Source organism: Equus przewalskii, chromosome 21 (assembly GCF_037783145.1).
Source record: "Equus przewalskii isolate Varuska chromosome 21, EquPr2, whole genome shotgun sequence".
NCBI classification, from domain to species: Eukaryota; Metazoa; Chordata; class Mammalia; order Perissodactyla; family Equidae; genus Equus; species Equus przewalskii.
In genome coordinates, this window is record NC_091851.1 from 849,191 (window position 1) to 861,616 (window position 12,426).

The following is a 12,426-nucleotide window of genomic DNA, read 5'->3' on the forward strand; positions in this document are numbered from 1 at the left end:
GTCATCACATCCACACAGGGCAACATCCAGAGGGAAGAGGGGAATGTCCTTGCCCACTGTTAGCATTTTAGGAGAATGGACCACTCCAAGACTCACAGCCAACTTCCTCTTATGCTTCGTTGGTCAGAACCATTCCCAACACCATCTCCTGTTCTCTCCCCTTCTGGAACACTCCTGCCTCACCCCTCCTCTCTCCCCTCCTGGACCTCTTCCCCCTCACGCCTCCTCGCTCCCTCTTGGACCTCTCCTGCCCTCCCTTCTCTCCTTCCCTTTCCTCTCTCCATCTCCATTTGACTGCCAACCTCTGCCTCCTCTCCCCTGGATGCTGCTGGAGGCTGTGTCCTGGAGGTAGTGGTTGGGATCGTGGCTCCAGATTCCTCCTTCCCTGGTTGTTCCAGGGCGGCCAGTTCTGTTCTGCATTTCCTTCCAGCTTAGCAGCTGTTCCTTCAGTCCTGGTCGGTGCCTGATTCCTGCTCAAACTAGCTAGAGAGGTTTCTGATACATGCATCTGATCATGACTGATAAACAAGAACAGAAGAAGGAATGAATTTTTCATTTCCTTCTCTTTCCTTAAAACAATATTCACCTGCTGTAGATTTCTGAATGTTTTACCAAAACACAACAAGCAAAGTGGGAAGTCTACCTTGAAATCTGCATCTAAAACTAAAATTAGGAGAAGTCCCATAGACTAACTCTCTATCTAGATAAGAATTTAACTGCTTGTGAATTTTAGTGAAATCACAAAAAGAAGGAAACTCCATACATTTTCTACAGAACAGATGCCCAGTTGGAAAAGTGCCAAAGGACGCAAAAAAAATGTTCGATGTGGGGGCCAGCCCTGTGGCCTAGTGGTTAAGTTTGGCGTGCCCCGCTTCAGAGGCCCAGGTTTGGTTCCTGGGCACAGACCTACACCACTCATTGTCAGCCATGCTGTGTCAGCAACCCACATACAAAACAGAGGAAGATTGGCAACAGATGTTAGCTCAGGGCGAATCTTCCTCAGGGGAAAAAAAAATATGTTCAATATGTTGTAATATAAACGCATCCCAAAAGGCCTCTTAATTTCAAAAAGAAGCTCATCATGATTACCTTAATTAATCAGTTCTGATAAAATGTGATGGTTCTCTATAATCAAGGCAGTACCCACCAGCTCAGGAATATTTATTGAAGACGTCACGTATTACTGCCTCAAGAGTAAGAAATGTGCTGATCTGTGGGGTTTGTTGGAGAGTAATCGCTAACATTTAAGTGACAGGCATTATACTGAGTTTTTACATGAATTTTCTCATTTAACCCCATAAACAAGCCCACAATAAAGAAACTGACATCTAGAGAGGCCGCACTTACAGTGGGCAGAGCTGGGATCTGAACCCTGGGCAGAGTGACCCCCAGCCCTGCATTTAACCACCGAGTGCCACAGCCCTCCAAGGGTGCTGTGTGCAATCTTCTCTGACCCACCACCTGGTGCTGAGACCCGGGGCCTACATGTCTGGACCATCTTCCACATTCTGTCTCCCTGATTAATCTCTGGCTGCTCTCCTCTCAAGAGGGGAATCTCACAATTTATTATGCTTTTTGGCTTATGACCCTTTTATTTTACTGGAATTTTAGGAATTAGAGAAGGCAAAACAGTCTTTGCCTCCTTAACCATTCCATTCTTGCAGACCCAGTGCACTGGGATACAGTTTCAGAACGAAGTGCATCCCGTTTGGGTCTTGACACGAACTATGAGCATCTTTCCCACCTTGTGGTTCCCAGTCAAGCCCCAGGTGGCACTTAACAGTGACATTGTCTGAACTGGAGACTTCAGAATCTGGGCTTTCAGATGTCAATTTCCCTGGTTGCGTTTGGGGGAATGCTTCCTGAAAGACTGGCATCCAGGACCACGGTGGAGGGTGCCTGGAACAATCTGCCTTAGTTTTCATTTTACATTCAGCAACATAAACTAAAAAACAGAACAGAAGTTGCAGACTCAAAGAGTTTTACAACTTGGATTGCTGCATTCAGAAGAGACGCTGGTAGACCTGCTGGCCCCTGGGGATTCTGGACCCACGTCCGTCTCCTGCGCGAGCACAGGGCTGAAGCCCAGGCTCTCAGGCAACCATGCGGACACACGCTGCCACCTGTGCAGACGCTCTGTACAGTCTGGTGTCTGACGGGTGGGAAAGCACCAGCTGTCGTCAGGACAACCTTCGTGTAGAGGAGGGGCTGGCGGGGTTATGTTCTTTCGGAGTTCACTTACCTTTTGTCTGCAGGGTAACTTGGCTTCTTTGCACAATAGGGTGTTCTCCTTGAACAAACAGTGAAGAGCGCCCCCGTCAGTGGGTCACAGTCAGTCTGGCCCGCTGTGGGTTTGGAGCATCTCCTGGTGAATTCTCCTCTCTGGGGCCATCGGCCATGGCAGCCTCCGGGGGTGTGGCAGCTCTTCAGTCTCCCCCAGCTCACTTAAGTGGGTTTATTCTCTAGTTTTCATTTCCACTTTCCTTAATTTAAACATCTGATTTATTAGACAAACCTTTGTGAATGTCCTTCCACTTTCTTCCCTTCTCTGGGATGTGTTTGCTTCCTGGCCCCCTAGCCCCCGTCAAGGTAGGGCTCCTTCTGTGCCCTCCCAGGGCCCTGCCTTTGCCTGTTCATGAAGCACTTATGACACAGCCCAGGGTGCCTGGTTACTGTGACAACACCATGGCCTCCCCGTGGGGCTACTTCCCACGTGGCAGTCCCAAATCACAGTCCTCCTGCGTGGGTGCCTCCAGAGGGCAGGCCCACAGCACGCTGCCTCCTCACCACAGACAGAGGAGGTTGGGAGACATCGGACTTTGGATTTCATGTTGGAAAGTGAGATTTACCCCATGAGAAGTAATGCAAGAAGAAGACGGGTGTAAGTGACGTGGGGCATCCGATGTGTGTGGTTGGCAGATGTCCACTAACTGCTATTCCTCCTTCTTCTCCTTCTCTCCTCTCCTTCTTCTAAACAAAGCTGAGGATCTCGCAGGCTCCAGTTGCAACTAGTATTCAGGCTGTCTCTGGTGCACTGACGCTGGACACGGGCAGGGCACTGACACTGGACATGGGGCAGGGCAGGAAGGGTGGCGGTTCCTGTGGCTGGGACGCAGTTTTCAGGAACATCTTGGCTTCCTGGGTGCTGATGAGCAGGAGCCCAATGTCCCAGCTCCCTGTGCCTGTGAGGAAGGCAGGAGGGCACAGTGGGATCCAAGGATGAGCTGGTTGGAACACCTTCCTGCTTATTGTAAGACGCGGGTGGTTCAGAAGCAGGAAGGCGATGCTAGTAAGTCACCGTGGGCCATTTTGTAGTGATCACTTTCTATAAAATAGGTCACTGTCTTAGCCCTAAATCTCTCTTAGTGGGCTCAGGCCACCATAACAGAATACCACAGACTGGGTGCCTTAAACAACAGAAATTTGTTTTTCATAGTCTGGAGGTGGAAAAGTCCAAGATCTAGGTGCCAGCAAGGCAATTTCCATTCTGAGGACTCTTTTCTTGACTTGTTGATGGCCACCTTCTCACTGTGTCCTCACACAGCAGACAGGTGGGGAGAGCTCTCTCACGTTTCTTCTTATAAAGGCACTGATCCCGGCGTGAGGGCCTGACCCTCATGACCGCATCTAACTCTAATTATCCCCCAAAGGCCCATCTCCAAACACCGTCACGTGGGAGACGAGAGCTTCAGCATGCGGATTTTGGGGGGACACAAACATTCAGCCCATAGCAGTTGTGATGCTGTGGTGTAGACGTTATGTCTACACCCTCTGGAGCCAAACTACCTGGTTTAAATCCTGCCTCTGCCCCTTGCAGGCAATGGGACCTTAGACAATTTCTTAATCTCTCTAGGCCTCAGTTTCCCCAACTGTAAAATGGGGATGATAAAAAATAAACCCTCCCTTGGAATAAATAGTAAATGCTAACTGAGGATCTGTTAAATAAACCATAATATCTACTCACATAGGTTTTCACAGTCAATAAAGTTGCCTAAAACCCTATGAACCAAGCTAGTCTTCATCTTGTTTCTTTCCTCAGGGAGGCAAAATTTGGTACGGATAACCCTCCCTGGCCTGGGAGCTAGACTGCTAGCAGAGAAACTCCCAGCTGTAGTCTTGGTGACAAGGGCTTGCCTGGAACAACAAGGCCCATATTTTTTTCCATGGACTATACATAGTGTGTTAACAGTTGAGCACCTCCGCGTGTGTGTGTGGGTGTCTGCACATGCACACACCTCCCCAAAAAGGCCCAGGCATCACCATGCTGGGGGCATGGCACCACCACCGAGTTGTTGGAGAAGCCTTCAATCCGAGATTTAAGTTTCCGTGCTACCTGGATCCTCCCTGCTCTTCTCACCTTCTCCATTCTGTGTTGTCCAGCCTGTGACCTGTGACCTTGGACTTCTGTCCAACAATGGGCTGGGGTTCTGAGCCTCAGGGCTGAGATGCTAAGTGCCACGGTCTCCTGCCTGCAGTGCTCAGTGTGGAATTTCTGAACAACTGGGCTCCTGTTGCTTCAAGTAATTCTATATTTTACACACATCTGTATACACAGGAACTGCAGGGAACACGGTCCCCTGGGCGACTTCCTTCAAAAGAATTGGGACCAAGGCCAGCGGCACTGCTTTGTCCCTGTGCCTACTGTGTGCCTCTGGCCCTGCCCAGGCTCAAATCCACGAAAGCTTAAGGAGCATGTGATTTCAGGGGGCAGGTGCATTCGTTTCCAGCAGCTGCTGTAACAAATTACCACAAATTTAGTGGCTTAAAACAACACAAATTGGGGGCCAGACTGGCGGCATAGTGGTTAAGTTTGCATGGTATGCTTCAGAGGCCCGGAGTTTGCAGGTTCAGATCCTGGGTGCAGCCTAGCACTGTTCATCAAGCCATGCTGTGGAGGCATCCCACAGAAAATACAGCAAGATCGGCACAGATGTTAGCTCAGCGACAATCTTCCTCACGAAACAAAACAATGCAAACTTATTATGTTATGATTCTGGAGGTCAGAAGTTCAAAATCGGTCTCAATGGGCTGAAGGCAAGGCTGGCTCCTTCTGGAGGCTGTAGAGAAGAACCTGTGTTCTTGCCTTTTCCAGCTGCAGAGGCTGCCCAGCTTGGCGTGGCTAGCCACCCTCTCCTCCACCTTCCCAGCCAGCAGTGTGGTGTCTTCCTCTCTCTCACCTCTGCTTCTTTCGTCACGTCTCCTTCTCTGACTCTGACCCTTCTGCCTCCCTCTCATAAGGACCCTTGTGGCTACATTGGGCCCATCCTGATAATCCAGGATAATCTCTTCATCTCAAAATCCTTCATTTAACCACACCTGCAGAGTCCCTTTGCCATGGAAGGCAACACCTCACAGGTTCTGGGGGTTAATATATGGACAACTTTGGGGGGCCCAACTGTGTCTGCCACCAACGGGGGGCTGTGTCTCTTCCTGTGTAAACAGACACTGCCCTTGGGCCAGGCACCATGTCGGGGTTCCACGTGAATCCTTTAATTTAGTCCTTCTAAGGGGCTCATGAATTGGGCATATTCCTCACCTCCATTGCAGAGATACAGGAGCTGAAGCGCAGGGAGGCCAGCTTCCCAAGGTCATACAGATGTGGGGATCAGGTCAGGACTCAAACACACCTAAGCCTGTTTCAAGAATCCCTTTTCTTAACCACAGGCTCCAGTCCATCCCCCCAAACATCCCTGCAGCCCAAGGTGGGCCAGCCTTCCCAGCAGGTTCCTCTATCAAGCCACCTGTCTTCTCTCACCTCCAGCGCACCTCCTTGCCTGGGGTTGCCTTCGACTCCTCAGGGTGTGTATTAGTTACTCACACTGCATAACAAATGGCATGAGCTTCGCAGCCTGAAACAACACACAGAAGTCTGGGTTCAGTGGTGTTCTCCGACCCAGGTCTCACAGGCTGAAGCTGGGCTGTTGGCTGGATTTGGGGGAGAACCGACTTCCAGGCTCATTCAGGTGGGTGGCAGAACCCAATTCTTGGTGGCTCAGGTCCCCATTTCTTTGCCGGCTGTCATCTGGAGGCTGCTCTCAGCTCCTGGAGGCCACCCACGTTGTTCTATCTTCAAAGCCCACAACGGCACCTGGAATCCTTGACACTTGGAATCTCACCAGCTTCCATTTCTTCCACTAGCTGGAAAAATCCTCTGCTTTGAGAGGGTGCATGAGAATAGGTCAGGTCCACCTGGATGATCTCCCTTATGCCATAGAACCTAGTGTGGTCACAGGCATGACATCTCATCACGCACTCAAAGGGGGGTCATGGAGGTCACTTCAGAATTCTGTCCAACACGGGGCTTATCGGCACATCCAATCCTCTCTCCTCAAACTCATTCCACTTTAGTTCCCAATGCCGAATCTTTCTCTTCACAAGACTGGCTGTGGAGGTGAGAGGGAATCGAGTGAAATGGCTGTCGAGAGAGATACGCGTCCTTCCTGAGTGGCTCCAGGGCGGCTGCAGACATCAAAAGACTTGGATGGGCCATGGGGTTAAGAGGCTGTTTCCCGGACATGAGGATGGCGTTAGCGGATGCTCTAGAAAACCCCGTGAGTTCTCCTAGGATATTTCTGTGGAATCTGGGGTTGGAGGTCAGGACTGTCAAAATCCTTTCCAAATTGCACTCAAGTCTACATTTTACCCTTTCCTCAAAATATTTAGCTAGTCCCCGTAGGATTTTCTAGCTGTATGTCATGGGAAGTGATTTAACTGCCCTGTGGCTCAGTTTCCCCACTGGTAAAGCATGGATGACCATCGTCTCCAACTCATAGGTTGTTACAAGGATTAAACAGAGTCAACGCAGGCAAAGTGCTTAGAACACACCAGCTCGTCAAGTGAGTGACACAAAAAGGAAGCACACTTCTAAGGGAAAGGTCAGAAAGTGCTCAGTTTCGAGATGCAGCTGGAAACTGGTACAAATTAACCAAGCGGAAGGGATGCCTTACGGTGAGAGCAAAGTCACTGTCTTCAGCGATGGGGAACCTTCAGGAGAGTCAGCGGAGAGCATCCGAGTCAGGAGACGGTCCCGGGGCCGGCAGAGCGGGAAGCCCTGGCGTCCAGGCTGCAGTCATGTCGTGTTTGCAGGTGGACCTGAGATTGTCATCCAGGGCACCCTGGGGGAGGCGATGAAGGCGCTCCCCCGCCCAGCCTTCCTGACTGACCCACAGCGGGAGGAGCAGCAGCAGCCGGCGGGCCAGGCCCTGAGCAGCACCCGGAGGCCGCCCGGCAGCCACCGGCAGCCACCGCCTCTCGCAGGCCGCGGGCTTTCTCTTCCCTCTTCCGCTCACTCGGATTGTTCAGATCTTGTGCTCTCCCTGGAATTTTTATTGAGACTTTCAGGTTTTTCCAGTGACTTATTTCTGCTGGCTTCACCAGCAGCTCTGTCACAACTCTAGAGATTGGTGCGGCATTCTTCCTGAGATATTTCTATGTTTGTGATGTGTGACTGCTCATTTTACTTTGGAAAATTTCTGGACTAAAATCTTTTGGCTATCCTAGACAGTGGAGAAATTATAAACATGAGTGTTTATACTGAAATTGGAATTGTGTGGGTGAGTGTGCATACGTGTATGTGCATATATGTATATCTTTTTGTGTATGAGTGTATGCACAAACGTTTGCATGCACATGTCCATGTGTGAGTGTGTATGCATGTGTGTGCACCTGGCCCCACACATCCGTTCTTCCTTGCTCCACCTCTGTTCCCACTGGGCTGGGCTGGTAAGGGCCTGAGTTAGTCTTGTCAATTTTCACAAAAGTCTGTCCACCCAATCTTGCTCATTTAATTGTTTTTTGAGAATAGGAGAAAATACCTACCTGCAAGGCCTTTCTTGGAGACGAGAACTTGAAGGGCAGTGTCCACTCTGGATGAGAGAAAGGCATCTTGGGGGCGTTTGTCGGACACGCAGACCCTCCGTTCTTCCGGGTGCGCTGGGCCGAGCGCCTGGAATGCCCAGACTCCTGCCCAGCTGTGGTCGCTGCGTGGAGCCCGGCGCCGGCCCAGCTCGCTCCGGGCGGCGGCGAGGGGAACGACCGCGGGGCCTGTGCCCGCAGGCACTTCAGGGACGCTGCCAGGGGTTTCTCCCCTAGTAACCCAGCCCCTTGTAGGAGGCTCACGGGACACACTTTTCTCCAGCCCTGTGAGTTGGGAAAGGCTTTTGCTAAGGAGCCAGCACAGTCTACTTTTGCAGAGTTCATTTCGTAACTGATTGTGGTTTTCTCTTTCTTTGTTCACCAGGGAGCTGAGAGAAAACTTTACGTTCAGCTTTAGGAACTGGGTTGGACATTGGAGCCTAGACGGCTGACCTGCCTTCAGTTTCCACGCTATCCTGGCTCTCCCACGGTCTTGAGTTGAGAACATTTATTCACATTTCCCCCATTTTTGTGTACTGGTGTGCTCTATCAAATCCTTGGTGGAATGAGTCAACAGCAAATGATAAACAATTTAAAGCCCTGTGATATTTAATTGTAGGCCAGTGGGCTTCAGACACCTTGACAGGAGGACAGGACGGAGCACTAAGGTGGAGCTGAGCTGAGCACAGAGGGGGTGATGGTGGGTCACAGTGTGGGGTCAGGAGTCTGGAACTCTACCCAGGCACTCAGTGCCCACTTAGAGGGGAAACTAGCCATGACTGCTCCGTTCCTGAGGTGGGAGCACAGCCGCCAGCTCCGGGCCCACCTCTTTGCAGCTGGCATGCATACTGCCTGTGTCACTTGGAGTACATTCCCTAACCTCTCTGAGCCTCCATTTTCTCCTCTGCAGAATGGGATCAGTGACAGAGTCGGCTTTATAGAGGGTTGTGAGTCTTGAATGAGGCTACTTTGTTGGGTGCTGAGCAGAGGGCCTGGCACCAAGCATTGGCTGTCATAGTTATTATTATTATTAGCGTAATCACCAGGCCCAGAAATTGTGTGTAAACGGAGGTTGGGGGTGCTGGAAATGAGAACTTGACTTTTGAGCTTACACTATTTCTTACCACAGGCTGTGGGAGGCAGAATTCAAAGATGCCGCCCAAGATTTCCCACCTAAAACCCAAGGCCTTGAGTAGCCCTGCAATGATGACACAGTGGATGGCAGGAGGGTTCACACACGCGGATGGGACCAGGTCACCAGCGCTGGATTGCAATCTGGAGGCCTTCCAGGCAGGCCTAACCTCACCATGTGGGCCCTTTCACACAGAGAACAGTCTCGAGCTGGGGCGCCGTCACGAGACTCACAGGCGACGGGCAGGCTCTACATCCCTGGCCTTGGGGTGGAGTGGTCATGAGTAAGGACTGAGAATGCCCTCCAGAGCTCAGGACAGTCCTTAGCTGATGGCCAACAGGGAAATGGGGACCTCAGTCCTACAGCCACTGGGAACTGAATTCTGCCAACAGCCTGAATGAGCCTGGAAGTGGGCCTTGCCCAGAGCCTCCAGATAAAGCACGGTGTGGCCGACACCTCACTTAGCCTGTGAGAGCCCAGCCGTGCCCTTAGGACTGCAGAGCTGCAGGAGTGTGTGATAATAAATCAGTGTTGCTCAAGGCTGCTAGGCTTGTTTTTGTTACCCAGTGTAGGTAACTAATAAGCTGGGGCATTCCCACGTGGGGCTGTCCACCTTCCAGGCACCGCTGGAGGAGACGCTGGGCAGGGCAGACATACCACGCAGTGGGTTCTTGTCCATCTCTGGAAGACGGTTGTCCCAGACTGGCGTTGTCAGTGGCTGTGACTCCGGCTGTGGGCCAGTGAGGCGTGGGTGCTCCTTGCTGCTGCAGTGGTCAGGGGCTCCCAGATGCAGACGCCAGCCAACAGGGAAGGGACTCATCTGTGCTAAAGAGAGCAAGAGCGTACGGTGACATAGCTGCAGGATGCATGGGGACAAGGCGCTCTTGCCTGTCCCTGGAGGCTGAGCACGACAGATGAGCATGGACAAGGACAGCCTGCTGGAGGGGTCCTTCTAACATCACTTTAGTTCAGCTTTCCACTGATCAGGGAGGCCCTTCTGGTGAAATGTGTGCAGCTTAAACCTGAGACTATAAACCTAATAGGAATTTGGTTCACTTCACAAGTCAAGATAATTGTACTTTGAAAAATGTTTTCAACGTAACATTAATTTTGACCTTTACATAAAGTGTGATGCGTGTGTTTTAAACGTGGCCTCCTGCATGGCGCTTCTGCCATCAGTGCACCGCTTCTCTGGGTTGCAGTGGCAGATGGTTCTGGGTCTAAGATAAGCAATCACTTATTTTCATGCTCTCGAGGGCTGTGTTATGGTGAACAGACATGTTATGAATGGGATTTTCTTGTTTTCCTTAAAGGGCCTCAAGAACAAAGGCCATGGGGAAGGCCCTGCACTGTGTTAGGTCCCTCCACTCAGAACTCTGCAACCGTGATCAAGGGGTTAAAAACGAAGAGCAAGCAAGGCATCAGCCCATCAGGTTCCTCCCCACTCCTCTGCTTCCTGTCCTTGGAAGGGTTTCTGATGGAACTGGCAACACTTTCCTACAGCCTTTGATTTAAGATCCTCTCTGTGACATATTTAAAAACAGATTAAAGACGTACTTGAACTCCCACTGGATCCACTGTGTTTCTGAGTCGCTTCAGAACATTTCCCCTCCCCGCTGTGAGCAGGTATTTAGTTTACTTTCCTAACCTCAACCACATTGTTCTGACAAAGGAGCCCTGACCAGATGCTGCCCCTGCAGAAATTTAGAAAAACAGATTAATAGAGTTTAAAAAAAAATTGAAGCAAAATTCACACAACACAAATTCACCATTTTAACCATTTTAAAGTGTACAATCCAGGGGCTTTTAGTACATTCACAGTGTGGTGCGACCATCACCACTATCTAACTACAGAACACTTTCATCATCCCCGAAAGAAACCCACGCTCATTAAGCGTCACTGTCTATTCCCACCTCCCCTCACCATCTGGCAACCACTCACCTGCTTTCTGTCTCGATGGACTTGTCTTTTCTAGACATTTTATATAAAATAGAATCAGAATACCTGGACTTTTGTGACTGGCTTCTTTCACTGAACATAATTTCTTCCAGGTCCATCCACGTTGTAGCATGTGTCAGTACTTCACTCTTTTTCATTGCTAAGTAATATTCCATTGTATGGCTAGACCACATTTTGTGTATCCATTCATCTGCTGATGGACATTTGGGTTGCTTCCACTTTTTTTGCTGCGATGAGTAATGCTGCTATGACCATTAGCGCAGTCACTCTTAGGACAGCTCGCCTGGACGTGAGGAAGTGACGGTCTTCTGTATGTGCGCTGCTTGCCTTGTTTTGCAGTGATCGGGGGGTCTTCCCTACACCAGTAAGCCCCCAATGACAGGAACCACATCTCACTCACCTTGACTCCCCTACAGCTGAGTGGGGCATTAGCAGCCTCACGTAAGGCTTGCTCCAGGGCATCAGTAATGTGACCAAGAGTCATTTTTTCTTACTTCATTTCCCTGATCCACTTCCAGGCCGCCTCTGGCCTCCTGGTCTCAAGATGTCTCCCAGCACCTCCTAGGGTCCCAACCTTCATTTCTGGCATATGGGAAAAAACAGGTGTCATTTGAGCTCTTATGGAAGAAGGGGGAAGCTCTTCTTCTCTCACAAGCTCCTCCTTCTCATGGTCTCTGGTTGGGTTAAATGTCACTGCAAGGCCACCACGGTGGTTAGGGGGAAGTCAGTGGGATTGGTTCCCATCCCTGAAAATCACGGGTGGAGAGAGGGATCGTTGAGAGGGTGGATTCCACAAAGGGAGTCAGGATGTTTTGGTGGAGGAGCAGGGACTAGAGGCCGGGAGGGCGCTGGCGCAGAGCCACTATGTGATGTAGGTGTTTCACTTAATGCCTGTAACTGCCCCACAGGTTCAGTTGTACAGAACAGAAGCCAAAGCTCAGAGGGGCTCAGTGGGTAGGTCTGCGCCTCCACCGCAGCCCCTTCTGAGTGGAGCTGAGGGCGCGCTGAAGGCTAAGTCAGTCATCTACAGCCCTCAGCTCATAAGTGGCGGGTCTGTCCGAATCATCTTTCCCCACTATACAAGAGTTTTGTCATTTGAGGATTTCTTTTTAAAAAATTTATTTGTTCAATTTATTAAAATGTGTTAATTCAATAAAATATATAATTTTAAATATGATTAAAGTAAAACTCACTCTTTCTGGTGTATCGTTCTGTGCCTTTTGCAAGATACGTGGAGTCATGTAACCATCGCCGCAGTTGGGCTACAGATCAGCCCGCTCATCCCCAGATTCGCTGGAGCTGTGGGTCCCTCCCCAGTCCCCACCTGGAAACCGCTGCTCTCTTCTCGGTCCTCATCGCTTTACTTTCTGAGGATTCCTTTTAAAACATCAAGAAAATATCACATAAACAGCATGATAGCATTTAGAGTTTCCAGACAATAGTGATCCAAACCGCTCCTGGATTCAGGTAGAAAGAGTGC

At 50.3% G+C, this 12,426-nt stretch overlaps 1 long non-coding RNA gene across 1 annotated transcript in view; it reads left to right on the forward strand.

The window, feature by feature from the left end:
* Positions 1 to 12,143, forward strand: part of LOC139078180 (uncharacterized) — a 59,508-nt gene extending 47,365 nt beyond the window's left edge. The window contains exon 2 of the long non-coding RNA XR_011531016.1: positions 8,240 to 12,143. This is a non-coding gene — a long non-coding RNA (uncharacterized lncRNA). The remainder of the gene's footprint in view (positions 1 to 8,239) is intronic.
* Positions 12,144 to 12,426: the final 283 nt, after the last annotated feature.